Source organism: Chenopodium album, chromosome 13 (assembly GCF_948465745.1).
Source record: "Chenopodium album chromosome 13, dcCheAlbu1.1, whole genome shotgun sequence".
Lineage (NCBI taxonomy): Eukaryota > Viridiplantae > Streptophyta > Magnoliopsida > Caryophyllales > Amaranthaceae > Chenopodium > Chenopodium album.
The window spans coordinates 48,031,529-48,043,868 of NC_137846.1; positions in this window are offsets into that span (position 1 = coordinate 48,031,529).

The following is a 12,340-nucleotide window of genomic DNA, read 5'->3' on the forward strand; positions in this document are numbered from 1 at the left end:
AACAAACCCTAGCATGTCACTAAACATTAAAGATCAAAGCTTTATTCCTAGCATGATACTAACATGATATTAGGAAAGAAATAGGAAGCATCATAATAATATCAGAAATATTAGTTAACCCTAAACATGATACTAGGGAGCAATATAACATCTTAACATGATACTAGGAATTAACAAAATAATCTAAGCATGATTTCTATATCAATAAAGCCATTAAAGTACTTACTTCGATGCCTCGTATCTCTTTCTAATAACAAAATACACGCGTTAGTAACTTCAAGGAAAATATTAAAACAAACAATTAAATTAAATAATTGAAATAGAGATTAGGGACCAAACCCTCAGAAATATCAAACCTTTCACGTCTAGGGCGAAAGCAACTTCGAACTTGGCTAGGTGTGTCTAGTGCTAATGTATGAGGAATTGTGTTTGTAAAAGGCTAGGCTAGAAAGAGGGAAAGAGAGAAGATTTAGAGAGAGAGAAGAATTAGAGAATTCTGGTTATTGAAAAACGGAGGTCCAAAGACCCTATTTATAAGAAAATAGTCCGAAATCGATAGAAACGAATCAGAGTTCGAAAAGGAATAAAACACCTCCCTGTCGCCAGCGACAGGGCTCTTCGCCAGGCGCTGCACTGCAGCGCCAGGCGACGAACCTGTCGTTTGGCGATGCAGGAGGTTTTCAACCGGAATCCACTTCTTGATAAATTCGAGACGTAAAATCCGTGTTAGGGGTAAAATCGCATTTTCATATAAAACACTTCTTTTATTTCAAATAAAACTCATAAAACATAATTATCAACCCTAATCCTATTAGGATTTAAAAGAACCTTCTAGAAGATTCTAGAAGACTATAATCAATCCTAATTGCTTTAGGAATGATAATTAATAATAGGCTCTCCTCTAGATCATTGGGCCGCATATAAGAACCAAACCGAGCCCAGTTTAGTATTTTGGCCATAACTTCCTCATTATTCATCGGAATTGGGCTTATAATATATCGTTGGAAAGCTCTTCTCGAGCCCCATCTGACTACACCATTATTAGACCCTTGTCATGGACCAAACTAAAACTGGATTGGCTATTTTCATAAAATAAAGCAGGTTTTCGAAAACATAAAGAAAGGTTTTTATAAAAACTAACCACAACATTAGACTTTCCACACTTTCACTTCATTCAATTATGATTCGACGTGAAAGGTATTCATCACTGGGTTTGGTTTTGGGGAGACACAAATGGGTGTCTACAGTTTTTAATTTTTGTTTAAACCTTAGATCTAATTATAAATTAAGGGTTTTGTGTTAATTTTATGATGATTGATATTATGTATGGTGTAATTTAATTTTCAGATTTTAATTCTAATTAAAAAGCCCCAATTTTGAAACCCTAGATTCATAAATAATTGATTATTAAAGGATTATGATTTAGGGTGGTTTAAACCTTTAATTTAGATGTTTTAAATCATAGTTATAACAAGTTTTTATTAATATATATTGCTGGAATTTTAGGTAGTATACTAAAAATCAAGTTTCTTTAAGGAATTTTAATTACACATTAAATGGGATTAAAGTATGAGGTTTTAAATAAAATTTCAGCTTATTTTAATTAAATTATGAGTGGTTTAATAAGAGTACATATTGCTAGAAATTTGTGTAGAGTAGATTTTAATGCTCTATTATTATTTTAATTTGTAGGAGACTTTAAAGTGAGTGATTTTTATTAGTCGTGGCGATATTAAGATCGTATTCAAGGTACGTTCGTGTACTTAGCATATTTTTGATGATATAGTGGCATGCTAAATGTGATTAATTAATTACAAGTATTTGTGATGGATTAATGAGTGGAAAATAATAGTTTGACATGTTGAATACGAACCACACTTTTATTTATGGCGTGATAGAAAGCATGTCTAGTTAAACTAAATGTTTAATTTGGATTGAAATATTAAAAGGGAATTTTATTATGGTTCATATAATTTTTATTGATGCTATAAGCATGGGAAATGAGCTATGTAAGTGTCTATGTACACAAGGAATAAATTATATGTTGGTGCCTTAGCGCACTTAAGGTGTTTTTAACATCGAGGGATAGGATTTTTGGCGCATTAAGCATTTAAGGTGTTTTTGACACCGAGGTAGATTTTAAAAGGGTTCACATTAAATTTTGTATGGTCACTAATTATTCAAGAATTAAATTAGAGTGTTTAATTGTTTGAATAATTATAATGTTTGATATTATTATGATTTGAGAGTCATCACCAAGTTTAATAATTTGTAAAGAACGTAAAGTGAAAGAGATTACACATCAAAACTCTTGGGAACGTATATACCTTGAGTATGAACATATGGGGGGAGTTATGCGACTTTATATTTGACCATAACTTCTACTGGGAGTACAGAATGTTGTATTTTCCTTTTTATTATGCGCAGGAATTCCGCCACTTATGAGTGGTTCTTTTATATTGGCACGGTAAGCTCCCATGTTAGTACCCCTTTATTGGGGCAGGTTAGGGGGAAACCCGTTCGATGCGTAATAAAAAAAACAAAAAAAAAACTAAATAATTTATTTAGTTACTTAGTTGAGAAGTTTTGTTGTATGTTGTGTGCTTGAAAACAGGTGCAACAAGGTAAGTTGTGTGTTGATAGGTAAAATCATGTTAGTGTGTTTAATTACGCTTATGTACTCAGCTTTGCTGATTGTGTGTTTGTGTGTTTGTTGGCCTTGTCTTTACCTTGGCCCTATGATGACCCATTTTTAATGGAGAATAATGGAAACAAGTAGTGAGAAGCTTTTCAGGTAATGAAGCATATTCATGATGGGCATGACTGAAGAGCGAATCATGCTAGTTTCCATAAGTTTATGATGTGTTATTGCTTTAATTACATTATAATATTATTGTTGCGAGACTAACGTAAAGGTTTTGAGATTTGATTTGGTTTTGTTAAGGGCATACAATGGTTTCAAGTTGTAGGTTTGACTTTATTTTACTTTGATTGACTTTTTAAAGTTGAGTCATTTTAAATATTTTAAAGGAGAGTCTCCCGCTGTGTGTCTTTGATAGTTGCCTTAGCCGTTTTCACGGTGGCGGTAATATCTTAGATTTTCCTATTTAAAGTTTTAAACAAGGCAAAACAGGTATTTTAAAAGAAAGGAATTTCTAGGGTGTTACAAATGTCTTCCCATTAGAGTACTATCAAACTAAGTTCAATTCCTACTCTAGCCCCAAAACGACCCTCCAAATAGGCCACGATCCAATCCAACGATAATAGAAGCCTATTTGGATGACACATAAGAGATACCGCCTTATCACCACTTGACTAATTTAACCCTCTAAAACTCCCGCATCATTCTCCCCTTCTTTGAAAGGAGTTGTCCTCAATTGAAGAGAATACGTCATCACTAAGATATGGAGACAGGTCACCAACATTAAAAGTGGCACTACCACCATAGTCACCCGGTAAATCTAACTTGTAAGCACTACTTCCAATTTTCTCAATAACTTGAAAAGGACCTTCAGCTTTAGGCATTCACTTATCCCCCGCTTGCTAAGGAAACACTCCTTCCTTAAATGCAACCAAACAAGATCACCAACTTGGAAAGTGGGTTGTTTTCTGTGCTTGTTTACTCTTTTTTTTTTTTTTTTTTTTTTTTTTTATAAAATTCATTAACTTGCTCAATTCTTTCTCTAACTTGTTGATGTAGCTTAATCATTGCCTCCAATTTCTTTTGTGTATCAATATTAGTAATCTCCTTTTTTGGAAAAGGAATCAGATCAATAGGAAGCATTGGATTTGTACCATAGACCACCTCAAAAGGAGAATGCTTTGTAGCGAAAGCCAGTGACCTATTATAAGCAAACTCTGCATGTGCTAGCTTTAAATCCCAATCCCTTTAAGTCTTATTCACCAACCCTCTCAATAGTGTACCAAGTATTCGGTTTGTCACCTTGGTTTGTCCATCGGTTTGTGGATGATGAGAAGTACTAAAAAGCAATTTAGTCCCTATCAATTTCCACAAAGTCCTCCAAAAATGACTAAGAAACTTACTATCTCTGTAACACCTTAGAAATTCCTTTCTTTTAAAATACCTATTTTGCCTTGTTTAAAACTTTAAATAGGAATATCTAAGACATTACCGCCACTGTGAAAACGGCTAAGGCAACTATCAAAGACACACAGCGGAAGACTAATTTCAAAACCTTTCAAAACAAGTCAACCCAAAGTCAAAGGAAGTAAAATAAAATCAACCTACAACTTGGAACCATTATAGGCCCTTATTAAAACCAAAACTGAACTCAAAACTCTTTTCGTTAGTCACGCATAATAATCAAGTCATAAATAAATAAAGCAATAAACACATCATATACTTATAGAAACTAGCATGATTCGCTCTTCACTCATGCCCATTCATGAAAATGCTTCATCACCTGAAAAGCTTATCTCTACCTATTTCCACTACTCTCCATTAAAAATGGGTCATCATAGGACCATGATAAAGACAAGGCCAATAACACACAAAACACACAATCAGCAAAGCTGAGTACATAAGCGTAATTAACACACTAGCATACAATTCCCTATCAACACACGACTTACCTTGTTGCATATGTTTTTCAAGCATACAACATTCAATAAAAGTTGTCACTAAACACTAAATAATTTATTTAGCGTTGATTACGCATCGAACGGGTTTCCCACTAACCTCCCCCAATAAATTGAGGTTACTGACATGGGAGCTAACCATGCCAGCATAAAAAACCACACATAGGTGGCGGAATTCTAGCGCATAATAATAATAATAAAAGGAATGTACAGCGTCCTGTACTCCAGTAGAAGTTATGATCAAATATAAAGTCACAGAACTCCCCCCATATGTTCATACTCAAGGTATATACGTTCCAAGAGTTTTGGTGCGCAATCTCTTTCACTTTACGTTATTTACCGATTATTAAACTTGGTGATGACTCTCAAACTATAATCATTCAATCAACAATAATTATTCAAACAATCAAATATATCAATTTAATTCTTGAATAATTAGTGACCACATAATATTTAATGTTGAACCCTTTTTAATTCTACCTCGGTGCCAATGACACCTTAAACGCATAAAGCACCACAAATCCTATCCCTCGGTGTTAAAAACACTTTAAGTGCACTAAGGCACCAACAAACAATTTATTTCTCGTGTACATGGACACTTATATAGCTCTTTCCTCATGCTTATAGCATCAATAAAAATTATATGAACTATAATTAAATTCCTTTTCAATATTCCAAACCAAATTAAACATTTAGTTTAATTAAACATGCTCTCTATCATGCCATAAATAAATATATGGTTCATAAATAATATTCTAAGCTATTATTTTCCATTCAATAATCCCTCACAAATAAATCATGCTTCATAATCCAATCACCAATAACATCCAAATCATAATTTCCATTCCAAACCTAGCATGATATTACTTGTAATCAATCAAACACATTTAGCATGCTACTATATCAACATAATTATGCTAAGTACGCGAACGTACCTCAAATAAGCCCTTAAAGTAGCCGATTACAATACAATAATTCCCGAATCAAGTCTCCTACATAAAGGAACAATAATACTATATTAATTCTCCTTGTATACACAATTTCCAGCAACTTAAATTTACTTTAGACTACTTAAAAAATGTAAAAATTATTTAAAAACCCCTAATTAAACTCCTTTTTAATGGGTAATCACACTCTTTCATTAAAATCACAATTATACTACTTTAAATAAAATTCCAGCATTTTAAACTAATCAAAAACCCTTTTAAAACTTCATCAAAATACATTTTTATACTTAAATTATCCATAGAAACATTAAATTATCCCTTATCCTTTAAACTCAAGGATAAAATTTAAAGCATAAAACCTTCGTTAAAAATCGAAAACTGCCCGAAAATCATATTCGTTAATCTTAAAACGTTGTTTCCACATGAAAAACACTACTTTTTTTTTATCAAAATCGGATGAGTTCAGAACCTGATCGGGATTGAAATGGGATTAATATTAACGAATGGAAATATAAAAATTAAAACACGAATTTACGTGTTCAAAATAATCTGGAATTAAGTTAAACTAATTAGTAGTTATAATCACCAAAATTTCAAACATCATTACTATAAAAGCCCTAAATCAATTGTTCGCAAAAACCCTAAAATCGTGATTTTCAATAATTAAAAACCCTAGGTTATAAAATTTACAAATTTGAAAATTATGACATTTATAAAATCTGAAATTATAAAGTTTAATCATCAAAATACAATTTGATACTAATTAAATTAATTTCAAATAATAAAATCAAAACCCATAAATCAATAATTATAATTACACAAATTAATAAAACAAAGGAGAAAGAAAATAAGACTAACCTTTTTGTGTGGGAAATTTTTGGGGATTCATGGTGTATTTATAGAGTAGAGAGTGTGGTTAAATTTGGGCTTATAAAGATGTGGGCTTAAGTTATGGGATAGGGCTTAAGTTATGGGTTTTGGAATGGGTTATTCCAATAAAAGTATGTAGGAATAATTTACATTGCCCAATAATTAATAAACATTTGGCCCAAAATATATTTTACTTTTATAAAACCTTATATTTAAAATACTTTAACCCTTTAAAATATTTAATTAAAATACTTGAGCCCTTAACAATACATTTTATTAATACTTAAATACTTTATAAAAATACGGGGTATTACAATCTCTATCAAAAACAATAGTTTTAGGAACTCCATGTAGACGAACTATTTCCCTAAAATACAAATCGGTCACATGAGACGCATCATCCGTTTTGTGACAGGAAATAAAGTGTGCCATCTTAGAGAAACGATCCACCAAGACCATGATTATAGTGCATCCTTTCCCCCTTGAGTTCTCGGCAATGCCACAATAAAATCCATGGATACATCTTCCCAGGGTCTTTCCGGAACAGGTAAAGGAGTATACCAACCCTTTTGAAAAGAACTCTTTGCCTTTTGGCAAGAAATACAATGAACAACAATATTTTGAACATCTCCAAACATCTTTGGCCAATAAAAATGTTCTTGTAATACCTCAAGGGTTTTATTTATACCAAAATGTCCTGCTATTCCTCCTCCATGCGCCTCTCTGACTAATGACTCCCGCATATTACATTTGGGAATGCATAACTGATTTCCCCGAAAAAGGAAACCATCTTGTATGACATAGCCACCATGTGCGCCACCTTTACAAGAAATAATGACATGAGAAAAATCAGGATCAATAGCATAATATTCCTTAATCACATCAAATCCAAGTAGCCGAGAATCCATAATAGGGATTAAAGAATGTCTCCGAGAAAGAACATCTGCAACAATGTTACTCTTCCCATCTTTATACTTGCAAGAAAAGTGAAACGACTATGGGAACTCAACCCAATTAGCATGCCTATGATTAAACTTGTGTTGCCCATGAATATATTTAAGAGCCTCATGATCTGAATGAAGAACAAAATGACTGGGCCTCAAATAATGGCTCCAATGATCTAAAGCACGGATTATCACATAAAACTCCTTGTCATAAGTGGAATAGTTGAGTCTAGCACCACCCAACTTTTCACTAAAACAAGCAATTGGTCGTTTACTCTACAATAATACGGCACCGATACCAACCCCACTAGCATCACACTCTACCTCAAAAGGTTGACTAAAATTAGGTAATGCAAGAACTAGAGTCTCACAAAGCTTTTGTTTTATCAATTCAAATGCTCTTTGTGTTGCACCAGACCACTCAAATTTTCCTTTCTTCAAGCATTCAATTATAGGGGCAGTAATAGTACTAAAATTTTTTATGAACCTTCTATAAAATGAAGCTAAACCATGAAAAGATCGTACCTCAGTGACAGTAGTATTGATAGGCCGTGACTTGACGGCTTTGATCTTCGTAGGATCCACACTAATACCATCACCAGATTTAATGTAGCCAAGAAATGTAACTGAAGGAACCATAAAAGAGCATTTTCCCATCTTTCCGAACAACTTTTGTTCCCTCAATTTATCAAATAATTGCCCTAAATGACCCACATGCTCTTCTTCACTCTTACTATAACAAAAATATCTTCGAGGTACGTACACCACCACGAACTTTCCAAGAAAGGATTTAAGCATCTCATTCATCAATCTCATGAAAGTGCTCGGGGCATTTGTAAACCCAAAAGGCATCACCATCCACTAGCCCGTGCTTAGTCTTAAAAGTTGTTTTCCATTCATCTCCTTAATGCATGCGAATTTGATGATATCCACTTCTTAAATCAATTTTTTAAAATACAGTAGCACCATGCAACTCATCAATCATATCATCCAATCGAGGACTAAGAAAACGATACTTAATAGTTGTATTATTTACCGCCATACTATCAATGCACATACGCCATGTACTCTTTTTTTTGGCACTAATAATAATGCGGGAACTGCACATGGGTTTATATTCTCTCTCACATAAGCTCTCCCCATCAACTCTTCAATTTGTCTTTGTAATTCCTTAGTTTCCTCGGGATTGCACCTATAGGCTGGTTTGTTAGGAAGTTGAACACCAGGAATAAGGTCAATTTGATGTTCAATTTCACGTAATGGAGGTAAATCAATATGAAACACATCCTTATACTCTTCTAATAAAGGTTTTAAGAAGGGATTTTAGGTGTTCTCCCCTTCTTTTGACTCCACTTCTTTCATTAAGACTATATACAATTTATTGCCATCTCCAATTTCCCTCAAAACTTCACTTTCAATGACAAACATACTCTCCTTTTTGGGCTTTTTATGGAGTATGTGTATTTGTTCTGTGGTCAAAGGTTCTAAAATTTTTTTTTCTTGCTAAACAAAAGAGAATAAACATTTTGTTTCCCAAGGTATGACACCTCCCTGTCAAACATCCAAGGTCTACCTAACAATAATTGACATGCATCCATAGGAACAATATCACAAATCACATTATCAACATATGGCCCCATACTAAAAGAAATTAAGGCTTGCTTATTTACTTTTACCTCAGTACCATTGTTGAGCCACTGCAACTTGTAGGGTCAAGGGTGTGGTTTTGTAGGAAGCTTCAATTTATCCACCAAAGAGAACTCTATGACATTAGAACAACTCCCACTGTCAATAATCAAACTCCTCTTTTTGCCACCAATCAAGCATTTTGAATGAAATATGAGTTCACGTTGCTCGTTTTCCTCCGTCACCGATTGAGACTGTAGAGTCCTTCGGAGCACCATACTTACATCACTATCACCCCCATAGACGTGCTCTCCACTATCCTCTTCCCCGTCTTCGGTTTCCACTATCACCTCTTCATTTACTTGTTGCAATTTATCCCTCTGTGAAGCTATAGTCAATGCATAATTTGTAGCCTCATGCTAATCCTCCATTGTCATTACACATTTATTGGGACACTCACGAGCATAATGTCCAACCCCTTGGCACTTAAAACATTTAATAGTTAGCTTCTTTCCTTCATTCTTGGAGTTTCTTGAATTTTCTCCTTTATTTCTTGATTATTTTTGTCCCAAAATTCAAGTTTTGTTGTTGTGCTAATGCCTTTGCTTGAGGACCCCACACCTTCCACTTTGTTGGGAGTTAGTGCCTTTGTATAACTCTTCACTTTGGTGCCACGTAGTTGCTTCTCAATTTTTAAAGCCAAAGAGCTAAGCTCATGATATGTCCAAAATTGTTGCAATTCCACTACATTGGCTATATCAACATTAAGACCACGCAAGAACCTTCTCATACTTTGCTCTTCACCTTCTTCAATACCACAAGCTGAGCTAAGGTTATCAAACTTCTTAGTGTATTGATCGACCCCACTTGTTGTAACGTATCAAGTTGTCTAAAAAGGTCCTATTTATACGTTTTTGGTACAAACCGCATTCTCAAATTTTTCTTTGATTTTTCCCAAGATTGAAGCTTCTCCTTCCCTTCTTTATCCCGAGCCCTTTTCATGCTCTCATACCATAAGGATGCATATAGAGACAACTTTAAGGTAGCATACTTAAACCTCCTTTGATCATCAATTCAAGGTCCTTATTAAAATCAAATATTCACTCTATATGACGTTCCCGCTCATAATATACTTCAGGGTCTGCACTGCCATCAAATTCGGGTAAATCCGTGAGCTTAATTTCGTCCTCTCGTCGCCTATTATTTTCTTGCTCACCATGAATATGATTAAAGTTTCGACGCACCCAACCACCATTATCGTCGTTGCCGCTACGCCTCAATTCTCCCACACTAATATTAACTTGTTCCATACGTGTGTCCAACCCATCAAAACGCTCTAAAATCTTACCCACTGATGTAGTAAGGTTGTTTACATTATCTGAGAGATAATCAATTTCGTTTCCGAAATTACGAGGTTGTTCTTCGTCTCCAGGCATGTCTCTCGTTGGTTTCCCTCTTGCTCAATCAAGAGAGTCTATTACGTTAGACTACGCCGCAAGAATCCTCACCGAAACCTTGGCGTTGGATACCACTTGATGCGTTTAACACAAACGCTGAGGGGTTTTATGGTCGATGTTAAACTCAAACGGAGATAACACGAACCTATGCTAGATTTTGAGTCAATCAGATCAAAACCAAGCTTGCTCAATCAAACGGATCAAATAAACAAACTTAATTCGTAAGTCTGTACTAATAAACTCAAGAAAACTATTATTTGAACTATGAATAAAAATTACAAACTAATAACCTTTTATACACTAAAGTAACCGACAAAAGACTCCTACTCCTAATAAGACAACTAGACTAAACACTAATTATAAACCCAATATAACTAGGACTTTATGGCTAGTAGGCAACAAACTGCCAATGTATTACTAAGAAATCAAATAGGAATTAACTTTCTATATTCCTTAAACAATTAATTAAAAGTAAGATAAAACTATTACTCTAATTTAGTCTACCTTCTCACTAATGTCGTCCCATTGGAGTACTACCAAACTAAGTTCAGTTCCTGCTCTAGCCCCAAAATGACCCTCCGAATAGGCCATGATCCAATCCAACGATAATAGAAGCCTACTTGGATGACACATAAGAGATATCGCCTTATTGACCGCTTGACTAATTTGATCCTCTAAAACTCTCGCATCAAAAAGATTATTCGAAACTATAAAATCAACTCTGCAATATATTGAATCACTTTGAAATTCAAACTAGCCTTTTGGCCGTTCAATGCACGGGCTATTACTTAGATTATTTTTCTTGTAATGTGTTGCTTATTTGTGTTACATGCATCGGTGTTGTTTTGTACTCCCTCTGGTTCTTTTTTTTTTTTTTAATGTTATCCTGCTAATAAAGAGAATATAAAATTAAAGTATTAAGTCAATTGCTAAAACTTAAAAGAAAAAGATAATGAGGGTGGAACTATGAAAAAAAATGAAGGAATAATGAAATACTACGTATTGTTTTAAGTTATATTGTAAATTTAGGAGATGAAATGATTTATTGTACTTCATATGTTTATGTAATGTGCATTTTTTTTAAGCAATGTGATGTGCATAATTTAGTTAAACTTTATTTTTTTTCTTACTATTACTTTATTTTATTATAGTGGAAATGGAACACTTCATTTTCTTACTTAAAAAAAAGACTTAACATCAAATTTTTTGTTTAAAAAAAATTATACAAAGGGAATACAAAAAATCTATCTATTTATATATATACTAAAATAACAACCGCTGATGTCATCATTGCCTACGTGTCACTTTTTTATTTAATTTTTTCCCTCCAAAATGCAAGGATGATGTCATATTTTTTTCCTTTTTAATCTACCCTATTTAACATAGCTTTGAAAATATATTCCATTTGAATTTTTAAATTTTAAATTTTGGGTTTTCAACACATATTATGCTATTTAGTTATTTACAAGTTGTTAACAACAATTAATAATATAATTTAATTAAAATTTCTTAATTAAATATGAAAATTATGCACTTTCGGGAATTGTATATTCATATTTAATTAGAAGTTAGTTAGGAAAAATGAGGAAGTTATTTTCTTTCAATACGTGTCAAAAGTCTATAATTCAATTCTTATTTTAAAACCGTTCATCGCACAGGGTTAATCTAGTAAATATTAAGGGAGGTGAAATGTGACATGTAAGTGATTTGTGGTGACATGTAGCATGTGAGTGATTGTAGTTTGTGTTTTTAAATAGTACTAAGTATAGATATAGATATAGATAGAAGTATAAATTTGAATGGTTTCACTCTCTATATAAACTCAATTTGTCTCTCTCTTAACAAAAAAAAAGTGAAATATTGTTTACCAAAGTAATATGGAATCTAAATAATAAAA